At 33.6% G+C, this 13,166-nt stretch overlaps 1 protein-coding gene and 1 pseudogene across 1 annotated transcript in view; both read right to left on the minus strand.

The window, feature by feature from the left end:
• Positions 1 to 13,166, minus strand: part of DACH1 (dachshund family transcription factor 1) — a 383,360-nt gene that overhangs the window by 318,521 nt on the left and 51,673 nt on the right.
• LOC120622529 (uncharacterized) lies at positions 12,034 to 12,149 on the minus strand (annotated as a pseudogene).

The following is a 13,166-nucleotide window of genomic DNA, read 5'->3' on the forward strand; positions in this document are numbered from 1 at the left end:
ATGATACTCTTCAGATAATTGTAGAGGCCTTCCACCAACCAGCGCATCACCTGAACTGGCTGAGTCCTTAAAGGGTCAAAATTTATTATCATTTCAGTTCATCTAATAAGTAATGTTTTTGCCGAACAAAACCAATTCCCAATAAATTCTCACTGTATTTGTGTGCTATGATTTGATTTAAAGGCCTATGGGGAGACACCATTTGGTAGCACAGGAACACAGAGGGGTAGGTGTTGCTGGGGAGAAGTAGGGCTCATGTGCCAGAAGTGTTATTGTGTCAGGTTGATTTATTGAGTGAGCTTCACTTCACCGAATGTTCCGAGATATTTATTTCCCTAAAGGCTCTGCAAAGATATGAACAGACCCGCATCCACAGATGTCATCATTGCTCATTTTACCGAGTCATGAAATTTTCTCAACTGCAATTTGTCCATCTAAAATTGCTGTAACAGAACAATGTCAATAGTAGCATCCTACTCCAGCACCACCTTCTACAGAAGGATCTGTTGCCAAATTCGGTACTTCTGTGTAACTTCATGGTAATTAAAGTGACAGAACAGTTTCACTGTAATTTCAAAAGAGTTTCTCAGAGAGGTTGCTTCAATTTTTAAACTCCACATCGAGTACTCAGAAAAAGTGAAACCTTTAAGGGGAACCAAACAGGAATACATAAGCAGAGAACAATTTATCCCCATCAAAATTAAAATAAAAATAAGTAAAGAAAGAAAGCAGATTGTATGTCACTAAACCCAAAGTTTCAAAAAAGAAAGTTACCTTTCTGAAAACCGCTCTTAAATTTATTATCTTACTCAAGAGGTAGACTTCTGTTTTATTTTTCACCTCTCCATTATGAAGCAAATAAGCTATGTAAGTTGATTTTAAAATGATGTTGCTATATATAACTTTTATTCAAGAACACATGCACAAACATATGAAAAAAGTTCTTAGGGTGCATTCATAATGCTAAACATTATGACTTGGGTATTTTTCATAATTTCATCTAAAATCATCTTCAGGACCTAATAGAATTTTGACGTCTGTGTTAAATAAAAACTGCATGCTTGCGTGGTGTGTCAGAATTTTGGGGTTTATTTAAATATGTTAATATTTCTCATTATGCCATTAACAATAACCTTCATCCATTTGTGAAAAACATTTTGCCAAGCATGCACATAAAAAATTAGCAAGTGAAGCAAAATCACCTTAATTTGCTTTGGACCAGCAAATAACCAACTAATTTGCAGAAATCCCTGCCAAGCACTCATATTAAATGCTTCATGCTTATTTTATGACCTCTGCTGCTCTTCTCCTTTCCCGGGCCCTGAATCATATGATCATTAACATATTGCAAGGTCTGAAACTTTATTTTTTACATTCTTTAATTAATGCCTGTTTATAGAAGGCCATAGGACTTCAGATCCAGTTAATGAAACTTCACTCCCCCAGGCCCCTGGAGCCCAATAGAGAGCTCTCTCCTCTGTTGTTTTAGTAGCTTTTTTCCAACTGTTTGTTTATACACACTTAATTGATCTCTTTAGTCCCAGAAGCATTCCAGAGACACAACCTGTTTTGAGGCAAGCTAAAGTTTTCCCCTCTTTCTTTATAAAAGCCTTGAATGCCCAAGGTTATCAGTTTTAATTTGAAAGTTGAAGATTCAGCTTTATTTACACTGTCTAAAAGTAAAAATTGATACAGGCCCTGAAGTGTTTATTTTTACATTCATACGTAGCAGAGGGGATCACAAGTGCATACTGTATATAATTATTTTGATGTAGAACTAAGTAATTACTAAATGCTACTATGTCTTATTTTATGGCATTGAATAAATGCCGTCTTTATAACAAGTCGAAAATAAAAACAAATCAGGCTGCCAATGCATGAAATTTTCATGGCTCTTCAATTTACATTTTACATATTCCCTATGACAAGAATTTCTATTATGCTATTCTCTTTTTTCTGCTATAATTAAATTAAAAAAGTAATTGGCTGGTGCTGCACACTGCAGCAATGTCTTAATCACATAGACAAACAGTTTTACAATAGCTTACACCATTTGCCACATGGGGCAATGACATTATTGTACCAGACTATAAACTCGAGACAGATATCACATACCGGCTTTCAACCATCGTGTTGGCAAGAACAGAACATGAGGTTTATTCAGCACCCCAATTGGCACCTCTACGATGGAATCCCCAATATAATAAAAGTGGCTCAAATCTGGCCCTATGGCTTTGAAGACTGCCAAATCATGAAGCCTATGAATCTGCACATACATGCTTCTAGTCTAAGCCCAGAATATATGTTGGAAAGGCCAAAAAGAAAAATATAGATGTGAGTTGTAAATACAGTAAGCGTTATAAACACTGGTGATGAGAAATCATTACTTCTGCATATTCTGATGGAAAAAATTCCTGATTGGACATGTTTTTTGTATAGGCATATATTCTATTTGTTTTCATTAATATTCAGTTCATGAGTATTTTTCTCTTTATATTTTCGGTGAATACTGCACTAATAGTTGTTGAGGGCGGTGGGGTCAGAGTCATGAACTCTTTGGTGTTTCCGGAAATTTCACTGATAAGGGATTCATAAGACCTGGGTCTTAATTCTGGCCTTTCCAATTACCCACAGGGTAGCCTTACCTGAGTCGCTTTAACTCTGAATCTCAGTGTCCTCATTTGTAAACAGAGTAACTTAGACTAGATTAGCACCAAGGTTCCATGCAGCTCTCACATGCTATGATCGTAAACAAATGCAATCTTTTCTATGAATAACATCTGAGAAAGTAACTAAAGTACAGGTGTTTCCAGAGGCAGCAAGGAAGCGAAGGGGGGCAGAAAGCTGAGAAACGGAATTTGACACAGCCAGAGTGCTAAAAAGAATAAAATAAACACAATTTGAAAAGCACAAGGGGAAAACATGAGAAGAAACAAGTATATTGTATAGATCAGCTTTCTCTGTTGGCTTCAGTGAAGAAGCCCTGTTTAAAAACATTGAAAGCTAAACATTATAAAATGGAGTTCCTTGCAGATCTTTGAGCTATCTGTTCAGTAACGATAACATTTGCTCTTTTATAAATAGACACTTTTTCTCCTGTCTGTAAAGTAGGTACAGCAAGTGAAGAATTATCAGGAGAGATTTTTTTCTGCTCTTTATAAAACTGCGATGTTCTCTACAACACCCACACTTGATTACTTAACCAGAATTTGGAATCCTTATTTAGCAGAGACCTTTGAAAAACATTAAAATGATCCTTTTTGATAAAATGTAAGTTTGTTTTCTAGAATGAAACCGCTTTATCTAAAAACCACATGGTATTTTAGTGGAGTTTAGCGGCTAATTCGAGGTACTCAGATATTGCTCTTTGATCATTTTAATTATTATTAATAATTTAAGAAGTCCCTTTGAGAAGGAGATTTCTGTGATAATAAACGAATGTGCAGTGTGCCGTGTCGGAGGAGACATTGCACATCGTTTACAAATTCGTCTCAAGTACGTGGAAATGATGGAGCACAACTGAATATGACAAATGGAAACTAAGTATTTTAAAGTATATAAAATATGTTAATATGTTAAGAAGTTTTTCAGTGCACATTATACACCTGTTAACTTACAGAGTAGCACACAGTAGCATCTTCTAGACTTTGGAGAACTCCGCTCCTTCTCTCCCATGCAGCCCTCCCTCTCCCAACTTCCACGGTCTGGACCATCTATCTGCCTTATGTAAAGCAAATTCAGTCATTCCTGGCAAGATGCTCAATAGCTGAAAGTCTTCAATCTTCACATAAATAGGGTGCAAATCAAATCTTATGATGGTATATTCAAGCTTTCCGGATCTCTGTTTGCCACCTGAACTGTCAGAGTTTAGTACCTACTAAGCCATAGATTTATGAGGAAATGCTTGTAGATTGACAAGCAATTTTGTAACAAATGCATCTTCAGGGTTAGATTCACAGGAATGTTTAGGACATGCCTAAATGATTTAGTATTTTATACCTCTGCTCAAAAGAACAGTTCATATAAGTCAGTTCTATCTGAAGACTGTCAATCAAGCAGAAACTCAAAGTAATCTTAAAATATCATGATTCATTTATAAAAAAAAGTTTATCTCTAGAATTCAGGAGTGTGCGGTTCCAAGTGACAGACTGATAACAGGCAAAGTTTGAAATGCTTTAATTGAAACAAGGCAAATTGCTTTCTCATTTAGATATGAAATACAGAGCATTTCTGATTACTTTTATTTATGAGCTGCCAATATTTGAACATATGCAAAGTTTGAATTGTTTCCCATTTGCCCCAGACTTTAAAAAAACCTAATTCCTTTTCTTAATGTGCTACCCTTCAGGGCAAGGAGTTGTAATGAACACCTCCCAGTCACACCGAATTACAATGTTCTTTATCTTGCTCAGTACTGGAAACTTCCAAAGATTTGGAATCCTGAAACCTGTAAACAAAATCTGTGGAGCAGATAAAATTTTAAATGGCACAATGCAATTAAAGCTGAATTCAATTTGAGCACACCCTGTCCATCTGTCAGAGGGAAACAAAAGCCGAGGAGCTCCATTATTGCTGAATCCCTGCTCTTGTTAATTTGCTTGCTGAGAGATTTCAATTTCTAGGAAGTGCACAAATTAGTGTTCAGTCAGGGCTAGATCCTCAGTAAGTATAAGCAGATGGTGGAAATCAGCCCTAATCAAGTGGCCAAAGCCTTTTTTTTCTGTCTGATTAAAGCATTTTAATCCTTTCAGATTGTCTGCTGTTTTAGCAAATATTCGCCATCCTTTATTTTTCTTATATTCCAGGATAGATTTAAATTTAGCCTATGCACATGAGAGGAATAACTTTAGAAACACAGCTATCAGCATCTGAGTTACAAGCAGTGGCCAACTGGATTTGCAAATTCACTTAGTGCTTTTTTTTTCTATTATATGTTAAATAATTGTTTGAATCATTATTAATTTATATGCTAATATAAATAAGGCATATTTAATCTCTTCTGGTGGAATTAAATTACTGAAGGAAAGATAAAGAGAAAATTTTTCAGCTTTAAGATTAAAGTTAACAAAAACAGAGGGCAACCAGAAACCGTAACATGTATGTACAAATCTTTCACCAAAGAGAAAGAAAATGATTTTATTCTTGACATTAAAAACAATATGTAAAATGTTAATGAAAGGATATATTTAAATCAAAACAAAAGCTAAAAACGAAAAGTTTAAGTATTTTGCGAATAATGAAAACATTGATTAGGAACAAAAACTGTATAATTGTTTTTAGAGTGTGAGATATACATACTCAAAATATAAAACTGCTATAATCATCGTAAGTCTGCTAGGAGTTTGTTTATATTAAAAACTCATGTAAATATTTACAAGCCAAAGAATATATGAAACAAAAATATAGAAGATATGCAGAGAACCAGTGTGAATTGTGATTTAACTGCATGTTTAAACAGTTGGCAAAAACAAAGTCCTTCTACCTCTACCTCCAACATTTATCCAGAGTATATGAAGAATGAACTTTTCTAATACTATGAAAAACACTAGTGATATTAACTTGGGAGTGAAATTTTAAAGTGTATGAGCACATTTAAGAGTACATACTGTTTTGAAACTTCTCTTAAACTTAGGCACGGCAATGAGAAATATTTATGCAGGAGGGAAAAAAGAAAAAAACACCAGTTCAATATCAGAGTATTTTCAAGCAAGCTGAAACTTTGAGTTGAACATTTGTATGATTTCTGATATGATGAATATTTGTACAATTTCTGGTAGTTCTTTGACATCCTGTTTAGCAATTTCATTACACAACAGATTCTTAACAAACACCCTAACAGTTTGATAAAAATCTACAAGTAAGTGGTCACGTATATCTTTTTTGTTTTAACTAGGATAGTTACTAAAGAATAGGAGTTTTTATTTCTTTATTTGAACACTTTAAAGTTATATTTACAAATTTTAAACTGAATATATCCCATATGCCAAATCTGTAAATGGCACCGAATTCATGCACTTGGCCATAACTGTAAATAGGCAAATTACCAAGTTTAAAAATTGTAACTACCATACATAAAGAGAAATGGTTCCTTACATATACAACTTGCTCTTATATTTTGAAGTTTCTACTTAAACTACCCTTAAAATTCTGATTCAAAAGTAAATTATCAAAACAAATTCATGGAAATGGCCTTAAAGTTTTCCCACCGTTTATAAAGACAGAATCAGGCTCAAATCAGTTCACAGAAAAAAAGAAAAAGTTTGTATTTCCTTTTTATTCCTCTCATCCATTCATTATCTAATAGTGTGATCTAATAGTGAAAAACTGCTCACATCTAACGCCTCCTCTTTAAAACTAGTCTTAAAGAGTTGAATCCTGTTATAGATTCTTAGACATTTTGTAATTTTCACCTGTTTGTGCCTAGGATTGGTACTTAACGATATACCTTTATAAAGTATAATTTGGTACCAAGCTGAGATTACAGCCTGCACAGAAAGAAGAGATAGACTTTTATATCCTCATTTATTTTGATATGAGCAAATGTAGGAGAACGCACCCAAGAAATTCAAATCCTCCGTGTTCGTTCTTACCACTTCCACCACTCTAATTCTGCCTTCATACCTCTCTTCTGGGCAGTTTCACAACCTCCTATTTGGCCTCCCTACGTCTTTAGAGATTCCGTTCTGTCAACAAAGTAAGAACTTCTTTGCCTACCCTGTTTAGGTTCTTGATGTGATGACCTTAGCCAATATTCAAGGCTGCTCTTTCTTGATCCTTCAGCTAAGTCTTATCACTCACTCGTGACATGATATGCTCTCTACTCTCCAATGCCCTGACTTTGTTCACAAAGTTCCCTCTATCTGGAATGCCATCGTAAATTAGGTCCAACTGGAAAGGTACTACCTAAAGTTTGTCTACAGTTCCACTAATTTCGCAAACTCTGCTCCTCCAACACAAACTAGAATCGGTGTTGTCTCGCTTTTTGCTCCAATATCTTCTTGGTTTTCTGGTATATCTAAATAGTTACAACATTCTGACTTGTATTATACCACATTATTTACATACGTATTTATATCTCATTTTCCCTACCACGTGGGAAGTCTTTTTTGTTGGTTTGTTGGCTGATTTTAAGTTCTTTGGATGAGAGTAAAGTACCTTCCACGTTTAGCAGCTTTACTGCACAATACAGTAGCCACTACCCGCATGTGTCTACCTAAATTAAAACTTATTAAAATGAAATAAATTTAAAAACTCGGTTCCTCAACTGCACTTGACACATTTCTAGTGCTCAATAACCACATATGGCCAGTGGCTACAAATCTGAACAGTGCGGGCACAGAATATTTTCATCACCAGAGGAAGTTCTATCAGACAACACAATTGTAGAGACCCAATAAGAGTTTAATTTAAGTTTATATATAATTATCATCAAAATGCTGTGAGAATATAAAATAAAAAGGGAATCTTGAAGACAACTTTTTTGATTGGAGGATCGGCTGAGGTATACACTCAACTATCTTCTCTGGGAGGTTTTGGTAAGCTCTGAGCACCCAATATTTGTTATTTCCATCATACTAAAAACTATCCCAAGTAGGCCAGGAAAATTTTCTGATACTTCATATATAATTGATAGTGGTTCAGGAAATTTATATGGCAACTGTTTTGCAGAAGCTTTAATTCACTTTTTCAATATTTAAAAAGGTTGCTGTCACGGCTGGTCGGAATAAAATTAAACCCACCAGCTTTTTTTTTTTGAGGAAAACACATAACGTTTTATTTCTGCTTTGTCTGTCATCCTTATAAATGTCAGAAATACAGAATTGAAGTGTACTGTATGCCCTGGTTTACCACTACTCTTCTGAAAATGCTTGTTTTTATAATTAGATGTAATTTTTAGTGGGAGATCTTCGTTTCTTTTTATAGTGATACGAAATGCATAATTTTTACATTTGCTCAGGAAAAGAAATGTGATAATAAAATAGATTTGAAACTTTGTAATTTTTATGTTCTTTTCTTAATGGGACTTTTGATCAAAGGATGATCAAGGACAATTTTTAAAAGAGATATTTTTTTTAATTCTTTCATTTATTAGAATTTTGAAGCTATTCCAAGAAATGTCATCCTAGATTATTTAAAATTGACCAGGTGTTTAGCCATAAAGGTCAAGAGTTTTTTGCTGAGACTTAGTAGTTTTCATGAGACATTCTAGAATCACAGTACTGAATTATAAAGTGTCCTTTTGATCTATGGCATTGATGTTACACACCGGGATAATAGAACTTACTTGTCACAAAATTCGCCTACAGTGTAAGAGAATATAGTCTGACAATTTAATGTTTCCCATTATTTTCAACTAAGAAAAAATGGTTCTATTTTTTTAATGTTTTTGCCTTGTAATCAGTCATCCATTGGTAATTACTCTAAGAATAAAGACTTAGGTACAAAAACTTAGGCATTACCTATTATATATCAGCACTTAATGTCATTCTAATCAAAATAAAATTATTTAAATCTAAGCAGCATTACATATTATGAAGAACTTCCTAATCAGATTTCTCTAAGCATTATCTCACAATGGGGGCAATGATTCTTGGTCTACTTGCTTCCAAATACTTCCTTTACTAATCCATACTGATATCACCCTCCTCCTACTGAGTCTAAAATCTGCACAGAGAGAGTGGTTTATCTGAATTAGATACAAAAACGTGGAGTCCTTTCAAAATGTCGTGACCTTCTCATTATCATAGCACAACTAGAAAATTTCTTTCAGCAATTGAGAATGAATCTAAAAATCATAAAGTAGACACAAAGTTATGTTGTAGTATAGGAAAGATAGAGAAAACACCTTCATGGGCTCCCAGGACACAAGGGAAGTAGACAGTGGCAGCACAGCAATGCCAGGGCAGAGTTGTGCAATGAGCTGCGGAAAGGCACAAGAGAGGGACTTCTGGCATGTGACACCTCTGCCTAAGGCAGTCCCTGCTTTTGCAGGATGGACAAGTTAAATCAGTATCCTTACAGCAGAACATGTAATATTTATGTTAACTTAGCAACTATGTTATGTTAACTTAGAACGGTAGGTTTATATTCAAATACAACAACACAAAACATGCCAATAAAATTATTTGCTAATATATTTATAGTTCAGAACTGTGGCTTCAGTGAGATTAAAATAAATAACGGAACCTCATGTTTGCCAGTTCATTCGCACTTTTAGCACCCTTGTCATTTTATAATGTTCTGCCAGTATTTATCACAGGTTGCAAAAAAGAAAAAAATTCCTGAATATGTAAAAATAGCAGCTGTTATTTGCCATTAACAATTGGGTGACTTCATAAATCTTTACGAAATCATAGAGAAAACAGAAGCGTGTGCCTTTAAGGTTGATCAAAGTAAATTTTTATTCTGTCTTAATTTACGTTTTTGTTTTAAGCTACTATTCCTTTTGTTTATAAATGTTTCTGGAAATATGAATCTAATCGTTTATCTTTGCTCACTATATCACATGGATGCTAAAAGCAACATTTGGTGATTATCTTCTTTAAAATCATCAGATAAAATAAGAATATTTTTAATCCACATCTCAATTTTCACTCTCATCCAAGTAATTTGGCAGTATCTCTCAGTTCAAATCTCAACCATTTCTCAAATATATAGTGTTTTCTACGTCTCAACTGACGCTGCCTGGGTAAACTAAGCCTAAAAGGTCCACATAATTTCTAACCCTGATGGTCTCTGTTGTCTCCTGAATTCTTTCCTGGTATGATATCATCCCCATCAAATAATGTTACCAGAGTAATTTATTTAGTCTAAAAATAACTCTGATTGGACATATTCCTGCTTAATAGCATGACACATAGACTTTTCATGATCTGACCATTTCCTTGTCTCTGATATCACCTCTAACCTAGGACCCATGGGCCCACCACAACAATCTATGACAAGCAGAGCTTAAATTGTTTTCTCTTATATCTCTAAACTCTTGAAATGTATTTCTCACTGCTTTACACAGATATCTCATATTTTTTCAGGAATTAATTTTAATTCTATTTCATTTTTGTAATCCCTAGTTAATGTGCTGCTTCTAAAAAGTCTCCAGGAGATTTTTGTTGTTGTTATTATACCACAAACCTATTTCTGTAACCTCAACTTTCATCATTGACCAGAATTATCCATCTTATGGTTTCCCTTGATCTAATTAAACGTCCGTCTGCAAAATTTCTACTATACTTTTGCTATGGTCAAAGCTCTAAACAAATTTTCCAGTAGTTTGCAAAGAATTTTCATTACTTTTATAAACATAGAAGTAATCAAAAGAGAAATATAAGCAGCTTTGGAGACACTAATGTAATCTCTCTGAATCCTTCATATAGGTGATTTTAATATAACATCATAAGATATACAATATCCTGTTTCCTATTCTGTCAAGGTCATTTGGCCAATGATTTCAAAGGAGTCGTTCTAGAGCAATTTGACATCCTGCTTCTATGTCTTAAGCGAGGTTTAGTCAATACAGTAGAAAGAATCATTAGTTATTCAAGGTAAAACTTTCAAAAAAGGCAACTAAGATGCTTTGACCTTCTCTGAATCAGGAAATGCTCTGTGTATCTTTATGCTCTTTTAAATATAATTTGTCTAAACTGTCTAAAGTAAATCAAAAACTATCACTCAACCCTCTTAGTAAAAAGGGTAAATTTTAATGGCAGAACTTAAAACCTCACAATTAAAAGCTGCGCTGCAACTTAAAACCAGCACAAACATAGGAATGAAAGCTGATGCATACAAATTAGATTTCTTAACATATTTGTAATTCTGAAAGATACTAGAAAGCACAGACCATTTATGTGCTTTAATATTTTCATGAAGGAGAAATAAAGTGAATGATTGTTATGCTTTTATAAAGTTTTGTCATTTACATTCCTAATAATAACTGTATGACTATCGAAACTTCTGTCAGATGAGATATTAATAACACACCTCAAAAAGAAAACAAATACATAAAAAGAAAAAAAATTCTGTGTCTTGAAAAATGTATTTAGAACCTTATTAATATGTGTACTTTTAAAATTTAATTTTAAGTGATACCAGCAATTAATAAAACTTTTAAAAAGTCTATCAAATACATAAGAAAAATAATATGAAATGGAGAAAAATGAATATTACTGCTAAACATATAGTAACATCAATCTCCTATTCCTTCCAAAGATGTGTTGTCTTCTATATGAGACATAACCTTATTTAATAACAATTTTATAACAAAACATATGTGCTCAAATTACATAATTCTTCATTATCAGCAAACTACTGGGACATGTAAATATAGCAATACAACATAGAGAGAATATATGGAGATATTATAATTAAATATTAACTAGCATGCAGATCCCAATGTTAAAAGAGGCTAAAAAGGAAAAGACACAGATTACTCACTCACTTCTTGAATTCTCTGCCCCTTGAGTACAGAATTCTCAGAGAAACAGGCTGAGGAAGGAGTAAGAAGGATTAAGTACTTTTTTAGTATTCAAGGAGGCCATGGTACAGAATATTGTGTGTGTGTGTGTGTATGTGTGTGTGTGTGTGTTGGGGTGGAGGTATAAAGAGAGAACAGAGTAATTATTACTACAAGAAAAATAACACAAGAGAAGTGTTGAAAGGGGAAGCTGATATAAAGACCAACTTTGCCAATTTCACAATTTTGCAGAGGTTAACAATAGTTAATATAATAACAACCAACACTGTGAGCAGACTCTCCTTTTTGTTATAAAGTGTCCTGTGATAGAAAGGACACCGATTAAATGCCAAGGACTGTACAAAATGCTTTGGATACATTATTTAATATTCTCAAAAACATTATCATTTAGAAAGAATTAATCAATTTACAGATGAAAGAAAGGTTAAATGGCATAGAAGAGACCAAGATTTGAATTCAGGTTCATTTAATGCCCAAATCAGTGTCCTTTCTATCACAGGACACTTTATAACAAAAAGGAGAGTCTGTTCAAGAGAATACTTTTTTTTTTAAATTATTATTTATGCCTACAGCACCTGGTCTTCCTAGGTGGTCTCCCATCCAGGTACTAACCAGGCCTGACCCTCCTTAGCTTCTGAGATCAGACATCAGGCTTGTTTAGGGTGGCATGGCCGTAGACTATGGACCACAGCTCCACCAGGGCATGAACCCAGGAACTTCTGTGTGTAAAACAGACATGCAAGCCGTTACACTATGCGGCCACATCCATGATAGAATACTTTTTATCATATGTAATTACCAATGTATAAACTTTAACAAGAACAATGTAATTTAGTGGAATAGTGAGCACCTACAATCACTGGATTTATGAGAAATTTTGTTTAATAAGGATTGTTTATGAAAGAGGTTCATTTCCCAAGAATTCATTTAATTAAGGTGTAAGTTGTAACAGTACTGGCAGGAACTCAGGTGACTTTTGAAATTCTGAACAGAAAAAGAAAATACTATGAATTTGCCTGTAAAAATGGTAGAGAAAAGATAAATTAATTGCTCTAATCTTTAACACAAACATAACTAAAAGCTTGTTTGGTTTCAACTTCATTATTTTTAACAAAATTCACTACATTACAGTTACTTCTGGAGTACAAAGTACCATAAATAATTTAAATTAAACTACACTTGTCAAAATAAATGAACAAGTAGGTTTTATGAAGCAGTACATTTTATGATGCTCTTGATTCTTTAATTTGTATGTTTGCTTAGTTGCTACTTCTCAAAATACTACAATCTGCAAAGACTCTTGTACTCATTAATATAAATTACAAACATCCCTGCTCAACAGGGAAATCAGTATAGAGAAGGATTCTACTGAACCAAGAAGCTTTTTCAATAATATCCTGTGAATATTTTGTAAATATTAGTTTGAAGGAAGTAGAAATAGTTCACCTCCCTTCTATACTAACTCACCAATTATTCTTATCCTTATACCTGTACAAGGATGTATCTAACTATATGTACCTATACATGCATCTCTATATCTAGTTCTATATCTACATCTATATCTACACCTAACTGTAAAAATTTCCACAGGGATGTATATTCACTAACTATTCTTATCTGAGCTATCTGGTTATATTTGTTAAGTTAAGAAGTTTCTTATTAATTTATTAATTTCACCCTACTATAATTAGTATAT

The sequence above is a fragment of the Pteropus medius genome, unplaced genomic scaffold, assembly GCF_902729225.1.
Source record: "Pteropus medius unplaced genomic scaffold, Ma_sr-lr_union100, whole genome shotgun sequence".
Lineage (NCBI taxonomy): Eukaryota > Metazoa > Chordata > Mammalia > Chiroptera > Pteropodidae > Pteropus > Pteropus medius.